This window comes from Amia ocellicauda, chromosome 7 (assembly GCF_036373705.1).
Source record: "Amia ocellicauda isolate fAmiCal2 chromosome 7, fAmiCal2.hap1, whole genome shotgun sequence".
Taxonomy (NCBI): Eukaryota; Metazoa; Chordata; class Actinopteri; order Amiiformes; family Amiidae; genus Amia; species Amia ocellicauda.
In genome coordinates this window covers 39,505,289-39,521,488 of record NC_089856.1, presented here as the reverse complement: position 1 = coordinate 39,521,488, position 16,200 = coordinate 39,505,289, and the positions used below count along the sequence as shown (strand labels likewise).

Sequence of the window (16,200 nt, the reverse complement as noted above, 5' to 3'; positions counted from 1 at the left end):
GTTTGGAGTTTGCATGTTCTCCCCGTGTCTGCATGGGCACTCCGGTTTCCACCCACCGTCCAAAGACATGTGGGTTAAGTTGATTGGTCTGACTAAATTGCTGTGTGTGTGTGTGTGTGTGTGTTGCCCAGCGATGGACTGGTGTCCTGTCCGGTTTCCCCGCGACCCTCACCAGGATAAGCGGTTTCGAAAATGGATGGATGGATGGAAGTTATGACATGATTGGTAATGACATATAATAAACATAATTAAAAATATGTACCTTATTTTTTCTTCACATTAAAGACATGATATCAAGATGATCTCTGTGTATTTTGTTGTTACTTTATTACTTGCATGTGAGCAAATAGATACATTTTACAGAACTTAATTGTTCTGTAGTTTATGCATTGTGATGATAATGACGGCAAAACTAAGGGACAACCATGTTTTTTACAAGAAAATACGAGAAAACACATACAATCCAAACAATTCATACTATATTGTTTAATGTATTAGTTATTGTACATATAAACATCATCAGAGAAGGGACAAGTACAAATCAATTAAATATACACACAAAAGTATATACATAATAATATTAACACAAATAATATTGACAAATATGAATTGGCATAGATGAGGAATACTTTTTTGTATTACATAACATATATATATATATATATATATATATATATATATATATATATATATATATATATATATATATATATAACACTATTATTAATCAAATATTACTTTGGGTCTTCAAAATACTTGTAGTTGAAGAATCACCCATATACAGAATTGAACTGTGTAAAGAGATTTGGCTATATAATATATAGTAGTGAGATAGTCATTTTGTTACACATACATCTAGATTGTGATGATATCTGTAACAGAATGTAACTGATTGTAACACTTCTTAGAAGTCAGAGTGATAGTTCAACATTGAAGCAAGACACCTTAAAACTAAACAACGATTACAATAAAATCTTGTCCCCATTTGACAGCCCTGAGCTGTACACACTTCAGGACTCACAGTTTTATTACATTATTGTAGACATGATGATAACAGCGTTATAACCCCCCTCCCCCCAAAAAATGTAATTAATAAATCTAATGTAAATCTTCCTGTGAGGGGCTATGGTCCGCATCAGTCTGAACAGTCCCATTATATCACAATTCAGCTGAACCCTTGTCTATTTCCACTACAGGAAGCATTGCAGGGCCATTTTGTTTTGCTTGGGAACACAGGGATATCAGACTTATGACAAACAAGTTAGTATGTTTAGAGAAAACAAGGGAGAGAAGATAGGGTCCACTATATCTGGCAGGTGTCTCGGTCGAAGTGCAGAGTATTTGAATGTAGTCCCACCAGTGTAAGTTTTGGGGGGTATTTGAAGTATATATTTTAATGAAGTCACTAACAATGGAAAGTGAACAGTGGCAGTGGCAGTGAACATTTAATTTAAACGAATATACTGCTCCATGTCTGTCTCTTGAGGTAAACAGCTTCATTGTGCAATGTGATAATGTTCATTTATATTCTAACACCTTGTACACCTCCTCTGATGTTCGAAATTACCATACATGGTAAATAATGACCAAATGTTTACATCTATGTCTCTTCAAAGGTAAGAGAAAAATCCCTCCCTGTCTCATAATGTCCTGATGAGCACCCTACACTGATCAATAGGTTGCATTGATGGACTGCTGTTCAGAACTCTTTAGGGTGAAAGTAAGTTAACACATGTCTTGTTAACCCCAATAATGCATAAATAATATATAGATTTTCTGATGCACATAAAGGTTCGAAACAACAGTAATACAAATGTGACCGCATTTTTTGAGAGAAATTAAACTACTTGAAACCCTTGGTTGAAAATACGCTCAGATGCGCACTGGGAAACCTGCTGAAACACGATTATAGTCCATAGGCTGTACGCTGTATCGTTTAGCTTCGTTCCAAAATCTGGGTCCAAAAACTAACGCTGGTAAAATATTATATTCATAGAATTTAAATGGTGAATCTGAAAGTTTTTTTATTTCCGACTACAATGTTGAACTATATTTACTGACTTCTCACAATTGTAGGGGTAGAATCACTGCGCCGCGCTCTAGCCAATCAGAAGGCTATATTGATCGAGTTCTCACGTAGAGGGGCGGGATCAGAGCAAAGATGGCTGCGCCCATGGGCGAGCGTGACACTCCTAAACATAAAGGAAACGCAAGAAACACTGGTCACAGGTGAGTCATACATGTCAACAGTGTGGTGAATGAAGGGGTTCAGCCTCTTCTTACAGGTGGAGTAAAGCAGTCGAGAGCGCCCTGAAATGGATAGAATTGGATGCGGTTGACCGGACATTAGCTGAAGTGGAATGTAAACACAATGAAGATCCCTTTGCCATGATAGGTTCTACAGAAACTGGCGCCAATTAAGGTGATTTCATTGAATCAAATGAGATCGACTTTGACCCGATACGCTGCATAGACCAGTCATAGTTAAGAAAAAGTCCTGAAAAACAGTTTGTACCACAGGGGTCTGTAAGCCTCGGATGTCGTCATAGGGGTCCCGTCTTTTCAACGGGCACTTTCACCAGGGACAATTCATCACGAACTGACATATTCTTCTCCTATTTGAATTAGATAGGACATGGAGAAATATTCTACGATTACAAACCATTTATTCAATGAAGTTCACACAGTCAGTGGGACGGAAAACTGTTCACATGATTTAATATCCCAGTAATACAGATTGGGAGGAATGTAGACATGCAGGACAGCAGGTGACATGCAGGACAGCAGGTTTGCTGAGGGTGGTCACTCAGTGTAAGTTTGGTTGTTGTACTTGATGCATTTATTTTAACTAGTGGCTTAATGGTATATTACTGTTTAACAAAGGAATGACACATTGCACAATTGTGTACCTTTGGGTATTGCCTGGTGACTTTAAAATGTAAAAAGATTCAGGTAGGAAACACAACGTTTTGAGACAAGAGGAGGGGTGTGTGTGTTTAAAATAGGGCTATATATTTTTCAATGTAAAACAGTTTATACATATTATTTTATTAAACTCTAAATTTGCAATACAGCTTTTACTTAAAAAAAGTACTGCAATAAAAGTAATGCCAGCAGGGGAGGTGTTCATGCCTAAAGGCAAAGGCTTCATGCTCTCCACTTTGGCAATGTGTGGATTGTGAAAATTGTGAAGATACTCCAGAGGAAATATCCCTAGATTCTGAAGATGTGTTACCTGATGAAAGAGATGACTGTCAGTCTGACACAGGTGAAAGTGACACCGATTAATGATCACTGACTCAACCTTAGCCTTGCTGATAATTTTACCCTGCACAATTGTTAAATCCTATGACCTATGCACTTAAATCTATTAATATAATTAAATCAGTTTATTATACAATTGATAAGATCACTCTTTATATTATTTGTATTATAAGATCGACTTGTTTTCAGCAAGTTCTGCTGTACACCTATATTGAATTTGATCACAGAAGTCTATATTTTATTAAACTCATGATTAAGATAATTGATAGTTTGGATTTCTAAAGGTAGTTTGAATGATTAATAGATTAGCAGGCAGTTTATTTAAAGCTTTAAACAAATATAGGTAGAAGATTGTAAAGTATGATGCATTTTCAATTGTGTCTTTGAGATATTGTACAAAATGCTCTTTTACATTTTGATTTATATTGTACCTAAAAGATAAGTCTCTCTGTTATATGGATGGTGATCAGTGCCAAAATTAAGATGAATGTGACTATGAAAATGATTATGAAGATGAACTTGAACGTGATTATGAGGATGATAAGCAGTCCCCGTGTTTGTGGAACGGAAGCATATTTCTGGCCACATTCTGAATTACAGCTGATGGCCTATCTAGAGTTGAAGAGGTTAAGGCAAAGGTGTGCAACTTGCGGGCCGCATTTCCAAAATATTTAATTAACCATGTGTTGAAATGGGCCGCATATAGTTAAAAAAAAAAAAGTGCAAGATGATGCAAAATGGACTTAATCAGTGGGACTACTAAATTGATTTATTTATTTATTTATTGATGTATTAATTTGGGAATAAGAAGCCAGCAAATATGAAACGATGCTTAAATACGAAACAGAACTGTTTTACTGATGTTACTTGTTAGCGTGACAGTTGCAGTTTCTCATTGTTGGTCCTGGTGTCCTGGCTCATTTACATTGTATTATTTTATATATTATTTAATTTATTACTATATTTTTCAATACTTTCTTTGTAATCTTATTTTAATTTGTAGATTTTTTTACTGCATTTTCCACATTCTAAAATGCAAAATCACGCGTGAAATGGAATTAACAAGTTGGCTGTAATCATAAATGGGCTACTAGCTGCGTGTCCCTGGGTTGAGGTAATTCAGTCTAAATAATAATGATTAATGTGGTATGTTAGTCTTATAGTGTGTGTTTATGAGTCCCTGCCCCCCTTTGAAGTTACATACAACCAATTGTATTCTACAATAATCAATAAAAAGTCTAACTCTGTAGCATAAATATGAACTTGTAGATGAGTAATGTACACTCACCTAAAGGATTATTAGGAACACCTGTTCAATTTCTCATTAATGCAATTATCTAACCAACCAATCACATGGCAGTTGCTTCAATGCATTTAGGGGTGTGGTCCTGGTCAAGACAATCTCCTGAACTCCAAACTGAATGTCTGAATGGGAAAGAAAGGTGATTTAAGCAATTTTGAGCGTGGCATGGTTGTTGGTGCCAGACGGGCCGGTCTGAGTATTTCACAATCTGCTCAGTTACTGGGATTTTCACGCACAACCAATTCTAGGGTTTACAAAGAATGGTGTGAAAAGGGAAAAACATCCAGTATGCGGCAGTCCTGTGGGCGAAAATGCCTTGTTGATGCTAGAGGTCAGAGGAGAATGGGCCGACTGATTCAAGCTGATAGAAGAGCAACTTTGACTGAAATAACCACTCGTTACGACCGAGGTATGCAGCAAAGCATTTGTGAAGCCACAACACGTACAACCTTGAGGCGGATGGGCTACAACAGCAGAAGACCCCACCGGGTACCACTCATCTCCACTACAAATAGGAAAAAGAGGCTACAATTTGCACAAGCTCACCAAAATTGGACAGTTGAAGACTGGAAAAATGTTGCCTGGTCTGATGAGTCTCGATTTCTGTTGATTCAGAATTTGGCGTAAACAGAATGAGAACATGGATCCATCATGCCTTGTTACCACTGTGCAGGCTGGTGGTGGTGGTGTAATGGTGTGGGGGATGTTTTCTTGGCACACTTTAGGCCCCTTAGTGCCAATTGGGCATCGTTTAAATGCCACGGCCTACCTGAGCATTGTTTCTGACCATGTCCATCCCTTTATGACCACCATGTACCCATCCTCTGATGGCTACTTCCAGTAGGGTAATGCACCATGTCACAAAGGTCGAATCATTTCAAATTGGTTTCTTGAACATGACAATGAGTTCACTGTACTAAACTGGCCTCCACAGTCACCAGATCTCAACCCAATAGAGCATCTTTGGGATGTGGTGGAACGGGAGCTTCGTGCCCTGGATGTGCATCCCACAAATCTCCATCAACTGCAAGATGCTATCCTATCAATATGGCCCAACATTTCTAAAGAATGCTTTCAGCACCTTGTTGAATCAATGCCACGTAGAATTAAGGCAGTTCTGAAGGCGAAAGGGGGTCAAACACAGTATTAGTATGGTGTTCCTAATAATCCTTTAGGTGAGTGTATATGTTGCTGTTTTCCTTTCCAGAAACACCAACATGTTCAGCATTTGCCTTATGGGTCCCGTTCAGGACTGCAGTGTGACACAGCAACATGGAGCTTCCCCAGGGAGAGGGTACCAACGGCACTTTAAAGGAACTTAAGATATCTCTGGCCTGGCCCTGGCCATGAAGCTGGTGAGTATCATGAAAAAGCTCAACAGAAGTATCCTCGAATATTCATGATGGGGTGTAATAACCGGCCTTGTGTCACAGAAGTGCTCATCTGCTATCAGAATGGTCCTCTATGAGATTAGGAACTACACACGCCCAGGGCTTAAGTGAAGCATTTAGTTTTAGATGCAAAAATGCAGAAATATTTGTGTTGTAGTCAAGATGGGAATGTTTTTATATATTGATAGACAGTTACACAAGACACTATGGCTGCTATTTATAGAGTAGGTTTTGTTTTTAATGCTTAAATGAATTTGTTTGCTTTGCGTTAGGGTCATAGTGACTCCCGAAGCAATTACAGAGCTATCAAATACTAGTAAACAAATATGTAAACAAGGCTGTATGCAGAGGAGTATTATTATTATTATTATTATTATTATTATTATTATTTTAATATTAATAATAATAAATGTCTGTAATCTGTACTATTTTGAAGTGGTGAACATAATGTCAGACACAGACATTAACATTCTTCAGCAGCACTCAAATACACTAATGCCTTGTAACCCACACCAACATCAACAATAAACAATATTACCCTCTTCAGACATTTGTCAGGCTTATGAAGAATGTACTTGCCACCATTGAACATATTTGTTCTTCTCTTTGAAATGCCTGTGCAGAATGTGTGTTTTCTTAAAAAAAACAAAAAAAACAATGTTCATCACATGACATTTGGCGTGAATGCTTACAGCAGATAGGATATATTTTCAGATCCTTTCCTAAAGAATACAATCAATAAAAATTTGTATAAATTGTAGCCTTGGCAGAGTTTCTTTCTTCTGTGCAGTTGAATTCACAAACGGACTATTCACTGTAAGACACAAGGCAGTAAAACAATGATTACAGCCCCTGTGCAACTACTGTTGAAGCAGTGGAGCATTACTTATTTCTTGATGTCCTACTTTATATATTCTTGCCAAAACCTCTCTAGATTTGCTTTCAGGGCTTAAAGAATAAAAATGAAGAAAAAAAATCTTAAATTTGTATATAGAAAAAAAAGAAAAAGTGCTACTGGATGACAGCAACTAGAATTGTAAAGTAAATGCATGAATTCCTGTAAGGGTGAAGGTTTGTGGAGGCACTGTACACTGAATCAAAACCTTGAAGAAATATGATGGGTATTCGAAGACTTTAATCTCAGCAGCACTGTTTGTGTCAGGATTAATGACTAATGACTGCAATTTGTTCTGATCTTCAAATAAATTAAAATCAGAAAGCCTGGCATTTTTTGGATTCCACTTTTTTCTTTCAAGATGGCACATTGCGGTGAAATGGACAAAGGGAATGCAGAGAAGTGGATTGCATGACGGCTTATAGCTTGGCATAGTTCTCAAGTGGGTACAAGATGGGTCACTTAATACAAGAATGTAAAAGTGATGGCTGAGAAGTAAATGTGGTGGCTTCATCAGTTTATATTTACCAGTAGAAGTCACTGTGTATTTTTACCCATTCCATTTTACCCTAGCTTAGTGACAGTAATATGTGTGTCAGCATTCGTAAGCTTCTTCAGTATATGAACTATCTAATGCCAGTGATAAATTGGATTTGTAATGAATGACAATTAATAACGGTTAGACAGAGCCTAGAATAGTGACACTGTATGATGAATTATATGTTGCATCATTCTGCCTTTCTTATCGCTTAGCTGTGCCTTGTTTATTCACTCCTGTATGAACACTACACTTATTTATAGAGTTGACGTGTTTAGACCTTTGGTGTGTGTAGTTAATTCTTGCAGAAAACCCTGGTCTATTGAAAATAAATAGTGTTCGATAAAAGTATACCACACCACAAGTGCTGAATGCAGTGGACACTAACACAGCAGTATATGCTCTCTCGGTCTTGTGTGTCATGCACAAGGAGGCTGATACTAAAACCACAGATGCAGAGGTTTGGTGGAAAGGCTGCTTTTTTCAATTTTGTAATACAGCTAGTATATATAACTGAAAAAAAAATGAAAAAACAAACAAAAAGCCCTCAAATAAATAATTGAAATGACCTGCGTTTGCACATTTGAATTGGCAGAAATTCATATAATCTCTGTGATTGCTCAGGCTTCCCCCATGCTGGTGTTCAGCTTGTATATCTTGAATGCTCAGATCCTCCTTTGATTTCCCCAATATGCATAATTCTGTACAGTTCTTACCATTCCCTATGACTGTTTTAACCACAGCCCGTCCCAACACTGGCTGAAACATCCCTTATGGCCGTGACCCGTGGTTTCTTCCATGAAAGTGTGAACAGCACAGTGAGTTTTGCAGAAACATTGTGCCATATATTTATTGGGACCAGACAGCCCAATCCTCTGCTTCCTGGTATTAGAGGTAAAAATATATTGATGGGCAGATTACTGTTGTGGTGCTTCATAGAGTAAACATTTGAACTGCAACTTTAGAAGATTGGTTATAAAATAAAACCTAAAAATAGGCTGCTCCATTGAAGCGGTCACGTGGACAGTCAGAGGCTAGAACTAGTTGCAAGAACATTTGTGCATACTGTTTTACAGTCCGCAGATGTGTTGATTTATTCATTAGTTATTTACTGCATTGGTGAAGTTTACTACTCTCCGAAAACACCGGCAGTGACTGTGTGAAAGGTAAGGATATTTATCGAGCAGAGTTCAAAGTGCTGAACATAGTGTCGCTTGAACAAGGATATCTGTCCTCTCTCTTGTCTCTTGTTGTGCTTCCTGGTTGTGCACATGTTGGACTTTATTAACCTATTGGATGTTTAATTAAAAATATATAGTTATTTCAAACTACTGTTGCCTTCTTTGTTCTCTGTCCTTTCATGAATATCACAATAACATTGTGAATTTGACACAGATGTGTTTTTGTTTTTAGTTTGATGCTGGAGTTCCCTAAATGTCCCATTGGTAAGAGCATTGTTCCTGTAACACTGAGTGAGACTCATTCAGTGGCATTTCTCTTTAAATGTCCATAAAACTTTGATATTAGAAGGCTTATATCCCTGTATCATAAGCCATATTAATCACAATGCATTTGCAACAGTATATTTTATTGTCATGCTGTTTTATCCTGTGGGTTTGTAAAGGTATCAGAAATAGATGTATAGTGAAATCAAGAAAGGAACTAAACCTGCAAAATAAATAAGGAAGTTTGTTGCATGTTTATACAGCAGACCAGGGAAGACCAAGGAAGTCTGTTATTGTGCTATGCTTATTGTATACGTTTTTTTGTTTATTTACTGGTTAAAAGAAAGCAGGCCATACTCATCGTACTGGTGGTGAAGAGGAATACGACAGCCAAAATTGTTATAAATAATATAACTAGAATACTTCAAGCTTTTCCGACTGAATAGCATCTCAAATGGTCCCTGTTAGTCACAGTGTGTGAACCATATCATTTCCGAAAGAATCTGTATGCTTCATACTCCTCAAAAGCAGATGATGTGAAATCAGAAAGTAGCAGGATTTGCAGATGGTCTAAAAGTAAATGATCTAGACTTGGAAGTTTAAATAGAGTGCATTGTATTTTTGATCAATCAGAGTATATGTCAATATCAGGAAAAAAATACGACGAATATATGAATTATATGCAGCAATTGAGAGGTGGATACTTGGACAGGTAAGCGTGTTTTGTGAAAATTTACCAGCTGAAAATTAGTACAGCTCTTCTCATTACCCATTCTGAGAATATAATATGCAGCAGTGATAGCTGGCTTCATTCGCATGCACAGCCAGCTGTTCGTAGTTAAAGTGGATCTTGCCTGCATGCAAGCCATCTTCGTCATTGCATTTGCTGTTTTAAGTTGTAGTACCTTCCTACATCCACAACAGGGCATTTGCAGCGCAAGTTTCAATGCATGTCAGTGGGGTGGATTAAATCAAAACTTTGACCCATCTGCTAATAGCAAACTACAAACCTGTTCATCATAGCGGTTCGATTTATGATTAGAAGAAAGTGTCATCTTACTAAAAATGCAGCCACAACTGAGGACAATTCTGTAGTTTTCTATTAGCTCAGTATCTCACCACATGGAAATGGTGCTTGCAACACAATGCACAGCCCCATATCTTTGAATGTGTGTTCCTCTTATTTAACTGATTTGTAAATGTAATGCTCCTAAATAAAATGACATACCTACAATAATTCATGAATGTGATTATTGTTGTGCCACACCTTGTAATAAAGAAAAAATACAACAATGCTTGTTAAACAGTCCTAAGGCAGGAGGAAGCTTTTATGTTTGCAGGGTACATACTGGTTTAGTTCATTATACTACTAAACATCTTCTGAAGTGAGCTTTTTTCTCTTTTTTTCCCTTCCTACAGATATGCTACAACTGTTTTTGAAATGTCATTAACACAGCTGTCTTGTGATTTCAGAGGAGAATAACTGATCTGGCATTTTGCAGGTCCCAATTAGGATACAAAAAAAAGTGCTAATTACTTATTCTTCCAGGTTTTCCGTGAATAAGCAATTTAAACCTAGAAGAGTTATAGTAGTGGGATGTTGTTTTAGGTTCACTGAATTGCTTCGTTTGTTTGTGTGTTTGTTTGCTTGCATGGTGGGTGGGAGTATAGTGCTTTAGAAAGTATCTGGGTGAAAATAAACAGAAAGGAGAGAAATATTGTCTTTGGTGGATCCCTGTTTGCAGACACAGCATTAGCGGCTGGGAGGTGGGACTGTACAAACCAAACTTTGACCTAAAGGGACCCCTTCGATAATAAGTGGCCGTCAATCACTCTGACATCCTTTCTCATCTTGTTTTTCTCTCTCATGCTGCCTGCAAAGTGCTTCCCCAGTTGGCATCGTTTGTAATTTGAGACCAGTTTTCTTTTTTCCATTTGTTTATAGTTTTTTTTTTATAAAGATCTAAATCTTCAATTAATTGAAAGCCCAACACCTCAATAATATTCAGGATCTTTATTCTCAACTGTGATACTGCACTGCAACTGCAGAGTGAGAGACTTTACACTACACACCATTTAATTGCATCAATACATTTCCTACCTTATTTTAAGCCCGACCAACAGCCTGGATCCCAGCTCTAGCCAACATCTAAATTGCAAGCTAGGTCTCTACAAATCTACACACAATTCAGTTAAGAGAGTAGAAAAGCAGCCCTAATTTTAATGGAAACCTTTCACTGGGAGGTTGTTTTCAGCACTGGCATTGAAGGAGACAGTTTCTCAGGGCAGACTGAATCACAGCTGGTGCGTCTTGCTGGGGGCTAGTGGCTATGTGACAATTGGTCTGACTGCAGTGGAATACAATTAAGTGACATCAGTTTGCAGATGATTTTACTTCCACAGAACACCTGTAGAATAGATAGAGAGTGGCTCAGGCAGTCGGATTATAACCAGCCCAGAGGTTCCATTTTACCTGGTTTACTTAGAATCGCATATGGAAAATTCTAGAAGGATGCAAACACTGCTTTTTCCATCCTTACTCCTGCATATTTGAGTGAACCTGCTACACATATTCAGTGTTGTCATGATGTCAGCATCCTTCCTCGACTTATGTTGGTTTGCTGTTTTATGCGGAACAGGAAGTTATTCAGAGTTGTTTTTTTTTCTGTTGTCATGTTCATCAGATAAAACACTGCACTCGACAGAAATCCAAAATCCCAAAGGTGGACACCAGTAGTGACCCAGTTTTACACACCGAGTGATATGGGGTTGAAAGAATTGGGAGAAACTAGTGGGTGGGAAAAACAACCTTTGTAGACTTACACCTTGGGATTCATTTTTACAATTAATAGTGAATGCAGCAATTACTAAGAATTTAAGCTTTATACTGATGATATAATAATGAAATGTTTATTATGGCAACCAGTACAGTACACCTTTAAATAATTGATCTAGCAGCTGGACAGTACATTCATTACAGTTCTGGAGTGTGGGGTGAGAACAAAGCACCTGCTAATCGCTTCCAGCAGGTAGAACACAATTATACAACTAACTTGGTCCAGATTTACTGGCTGAAGGCTAGAAATCTGTCTGGCAACAAAGCTAAAAAAAACAACATAAAATGTCTAACGGCAGTTTGACCACACTCAGGTTCTTGAATGCTTATTCATGTATGTACTGCAGTATTTAAAGTAGCTTTATATTGTATTTACGGCATTTCATTATATGATTCCTAACGATGATCTCTCTTACTTTGTCTCATACTTCCAATGTAATTTTATATTATAATTTGCAGGAATATTCAAGAGCTATAGTTCTGTTACATGAGATGCACACCTATGGATTTGTCTGACTATTTTTTTTTCCTTTTAAGTGGCAGGCTGTTGGTTTTTCTTTCCCCTTTCCCTGGTATTTTTGTTTATTGACCAGACGGTATTGATTATGGTTTACAGTTTAGCTCTTGAGAAATTATTCCCCAGAAAATTTAAAGATTCCACAGTGTTATGTAAGAATATCCACAGCCTTTTAAAATGGCCTGTATCTAATTTAATTCCAGACAGATAACTTACTGTTCTATTTCAGCCATGCATTAGTATCAGTATTAGTACCTTTCCAGGTCATGTTATTCATACCATATGATTATAGAGATATGTTTATGCAATAAATGTGGCATGGCACCAATAAGGGAGATATGGGCTTTGTGTTAACACCAAACTGATATAATTTAAATCCACTGGCCAGCATTTAAACAAACCTGTAATTTAACTGATTGGGCATATTTCCAGTCACACCCTTCAAATGAGTTCTGTATTAAACAGCAATTGCATTGTTATAGTGATGGTATAATAATGCATTATTTTTCTTTGGTTATAGCTCCACTTGCATGTAAGAAAATACTATTAAGGAAATCCCCAATTAGTGAATGATGCACAAAACATCTGGGTATTTGAAAAATCATTTTTCACAGTGAGCATGCATGTCTTGTTTGCACACGCCCAAATAAAATCTTTTTATATGCTATTGATGGATCAGCAGTAGGCACCATGTTGAAAAGTATGTAATCTTTTGTTACAGTCTTTTAGTGATTTTAAACCATAAATTGTGGGCTACATATGGGAACTTGTCCCATGTGTAGCCCAAAATATTGTAACGATTCTGTTGGAACCATCAGTGGTCATTGCTACTCAAATAATTAGTGTAGGTCATTTACAGATTCAGAGAGGATATGTCATCACATTTTTTTGTTTTCAGTGTGCAGCTACTTGTCTAAGTAGTTATATAAAGCCTGTATTCTTGGCCTTCTTCCCTTTAGTATATAGATTTTCCACATTTGGCCCAAATTAATAAATATGATTTGATTTTGTTTCTGTGGACCATTCTGGTGATACTGAAAATTGGAATTAGGGTTTGCTGCTGGTGTAAAATCTTTATGTAAAATCTTGTAAAAAGTATTCTCTTACTGTCCTGTCTGAGAAATGCACAGAGGATGTTTCATGGCATGCCCTTGTTACATCACAGTTTGATTACTGTAATTCCTTGTTCGCTGGTCTTCTTGGGCCTTGTTGGAAAAGCTACAATTTGGGAGAAAAGTAGCTTCTAAAATGCTTGCCTCTCCCATCATATTATTTCCTTTTGACATATCTTGCAGTCTTGGCCTGTCCAATTTAGATTTGATTTTAAAATCATTGTTATTTTATTTGAAGGACTTGGACAGCTGACTTAAAAGAAAAAAATAATAATCCTACAGAATAGTGTAGAGATATTACATTTTCCTGTCACCTAATTGTAACATGTAAAAGACAGCCAAATATATGGGATTGTTTTAATAAAACATGCTATTGCCAAACATATCCCACCAATCTGTGTATTAATCATGCTACTTTTAACTAATATGGCACTTAGTTCATACATTATTTATGAAGAATTCAATCACATTAATTTTAATTCAAATTTAATAAGATGAAAACAAATATAATATGTATAGTTGTTTAATGCATATAAAAAAGCTGTGCAGATTCCCTTGAAAATGAAATGTAACACATTTAGTTTACATAGTGTTGTACTGATTAATAACAATAATAATGCATTTCTCCATATCATAAAACTACCCATACAGATAGATGGTGTAATCCTTATATTTTCCATATACCTAAATTTGTCCCTTTGCATATTTAAAACATATTTTGGTCTGAAATCATTATATTAATTTTATGTGTTGAAAATATACTGTAGAATCTAACCTCATTGTATATTTTCAACCTATAAAATAGATTTGTGGATTAAAGATTAGAATACATTTAAAATGCATATTTTATATATCCAAAAAAGGATAAGCCCTCATGTAAAATGCAATTCAAATACCAGTCAATTGAAAGCAATGGTTTAGTGGGTTATTTTGGAGCCTGAGATCCTCTTAAAGTATTTAGGTGACTGTACCTCTCAGCAATATCCCCTGACAAGGTTATGTCAAAGGGTTTTGTTCCATCTTACTAGCTTACTGTGTTAGACTAGAAAACTAAAAACAAAACGCATGTAGCATGAGCAATAACTTGTTGATAAGACTGATAAGAATTGTTAAGACTGATATTGCACATCCATTAGAATTGTTTTTGCATCTTTTTAGATAGGCCAAATTAGGCTATTGTTCAAAATATGGAACACGTAGATAAGAAAAAGAAAAGAAACAGGCCTGCAAGAGCTAATTTGGTTAATTCAGATTGAGATTGGACATGTTTGTCATGTCTGAAAGATATTTGGCATACTCTGTGGAAATGCAGGTATTATAAATGTTACGGAGTGCAGATTATATTGTATGCTCAAAATGCATTAATAAGATATATGCACCTTATATGTTTATATGTTCTTAAAATCGTTGTTCCCTTTCCTTTAGTGGGTGTTACAGACATTAAATATTACTGATGTCTAATTTTTGGCACTCCACCCTTCAAGTTGATTTTATTCTTTTAGAAGCCGCTTTTTAAATTGATTACATGATTCTGTAATCTGGCTGTAAATTGGTACTTCTACATTCAATTATTAATAGCTAGTGTGGTGCAGTACCGGGTGGGGCACAAAATGGCCAACAGGAATGGCACTGCATCCCCCAGAAGCCCTGGGGCATCAATCAGCAGTGGGGAGCACCTGACCCACAGGACTCCCCTGATTGGCCTGGCTCCTGTATAAAGGCAGGAAGCCAGCATGCCTTGTTTTGTTGGGTGAGGGATGTGGGATCTCAAACATGTAGTCAGGCCTTTCATAAGAATTGCATTTTTTAAATGTAGCTTCTAATAATCTTGTATCCACACAACAGTTAAGTCCACTTCTTAGAGGGGGGGAAATAAACAATGAAAAAAACTGATCATGCAAATAGCTGTAGTTTTGATTAAGATATGTGAAACCTCTATCGATGTGATTGTTTGCTGCCTGCACACTGTACAGTATTTCTGCAGTATTTCAAAGATTATTTTGAAAGCAGGAAATGCTGTAGATTTAAAATGTTAAACTGTGGTTTCCAACATGTCAACTGACCTGTGCACTCTGCTCTTAAGTTGTCAATTAAGGCTGTATGTGGTTTCCTGCCTTGCAAGAGTTTCTTTCGATTGTTTTGTATTGATACTCCATAGGAAAATAAATAAAGTTAAAGTATGTTTTTTTGAGACAACCCATTCATTTTGCATGTGCTGTTTAACGCTCCTGCAGAACACGAGTGGCAGTGCAGTTAATTCTATGCATACATAGCATATGTAGAAAATAGAGCTTTTTTATGTTTTTTCCTCTAAATTATAAGTTGTACCTCACACTTTGCATTCTTAATTTATCTTACAGTTCTAATCTGTCTGGGTGTACATATATGTGTGGAGCAAACCTGTGTTTCAATATCTATTGTGTTTTTGTTTACTAAAACTAAATTTACTTTAAGATTTTGGGCTGTTTACTTGCGGTCCAGATTGAGAATTCCCTTGTCAATGTTTTTAACTTCGCAAGAACCATTACCACAGTATAAAAAACACAAATTGCATTAATTGTGATGCCATGAGTGAGCCAGCAGCAGGGCATGAACAGCTGCCATAAATGGTTTCCTTAAGGCTGTGTGACTAAAACATTTGATTTAATTTAGATTCACTGCCCAGAACATCACCTGTCCAAGCATGGAAAATATATATCCATGTATCCATCAATCAATGCTGTCATCTCATATTCTTACCTTATGTTTGCCATGTTTCTGTGTTTTCTGTCTGAAGGTTGACTAGATTTGGTAGAATTACAGTTTTTAACAGGGCTTATAACAAGAGTACCTGCTGGGTAAACTAGACAACTAATTTATCTCCAGACTGAGGCTATTTTTCTAAGACGATGCAGCCATT

General features: G+C 36.7%; 1 protein-coding gene across 1 annotated transcript in view; it reads left to right on the top strand.

The window, feature by feature from the left end:
* Positions 1-5,903: 5,903 nt before the first annotated feature.
* Positions 5,904-16,200, top strand: part of LOC136753423 (muscleblind-like protein 1) — a 101,559-nt gene continuing 91,262 nt past the window's right edge. The window contains exon 1 of the mRNA XM_066709506.1: positions 5,904-5,922. The gene's annotated coding sequence lies outside the window, so the exon portion shown is untranslated. The remainder of the gene's footprint in view (positions 5,923-16,200) is intronic.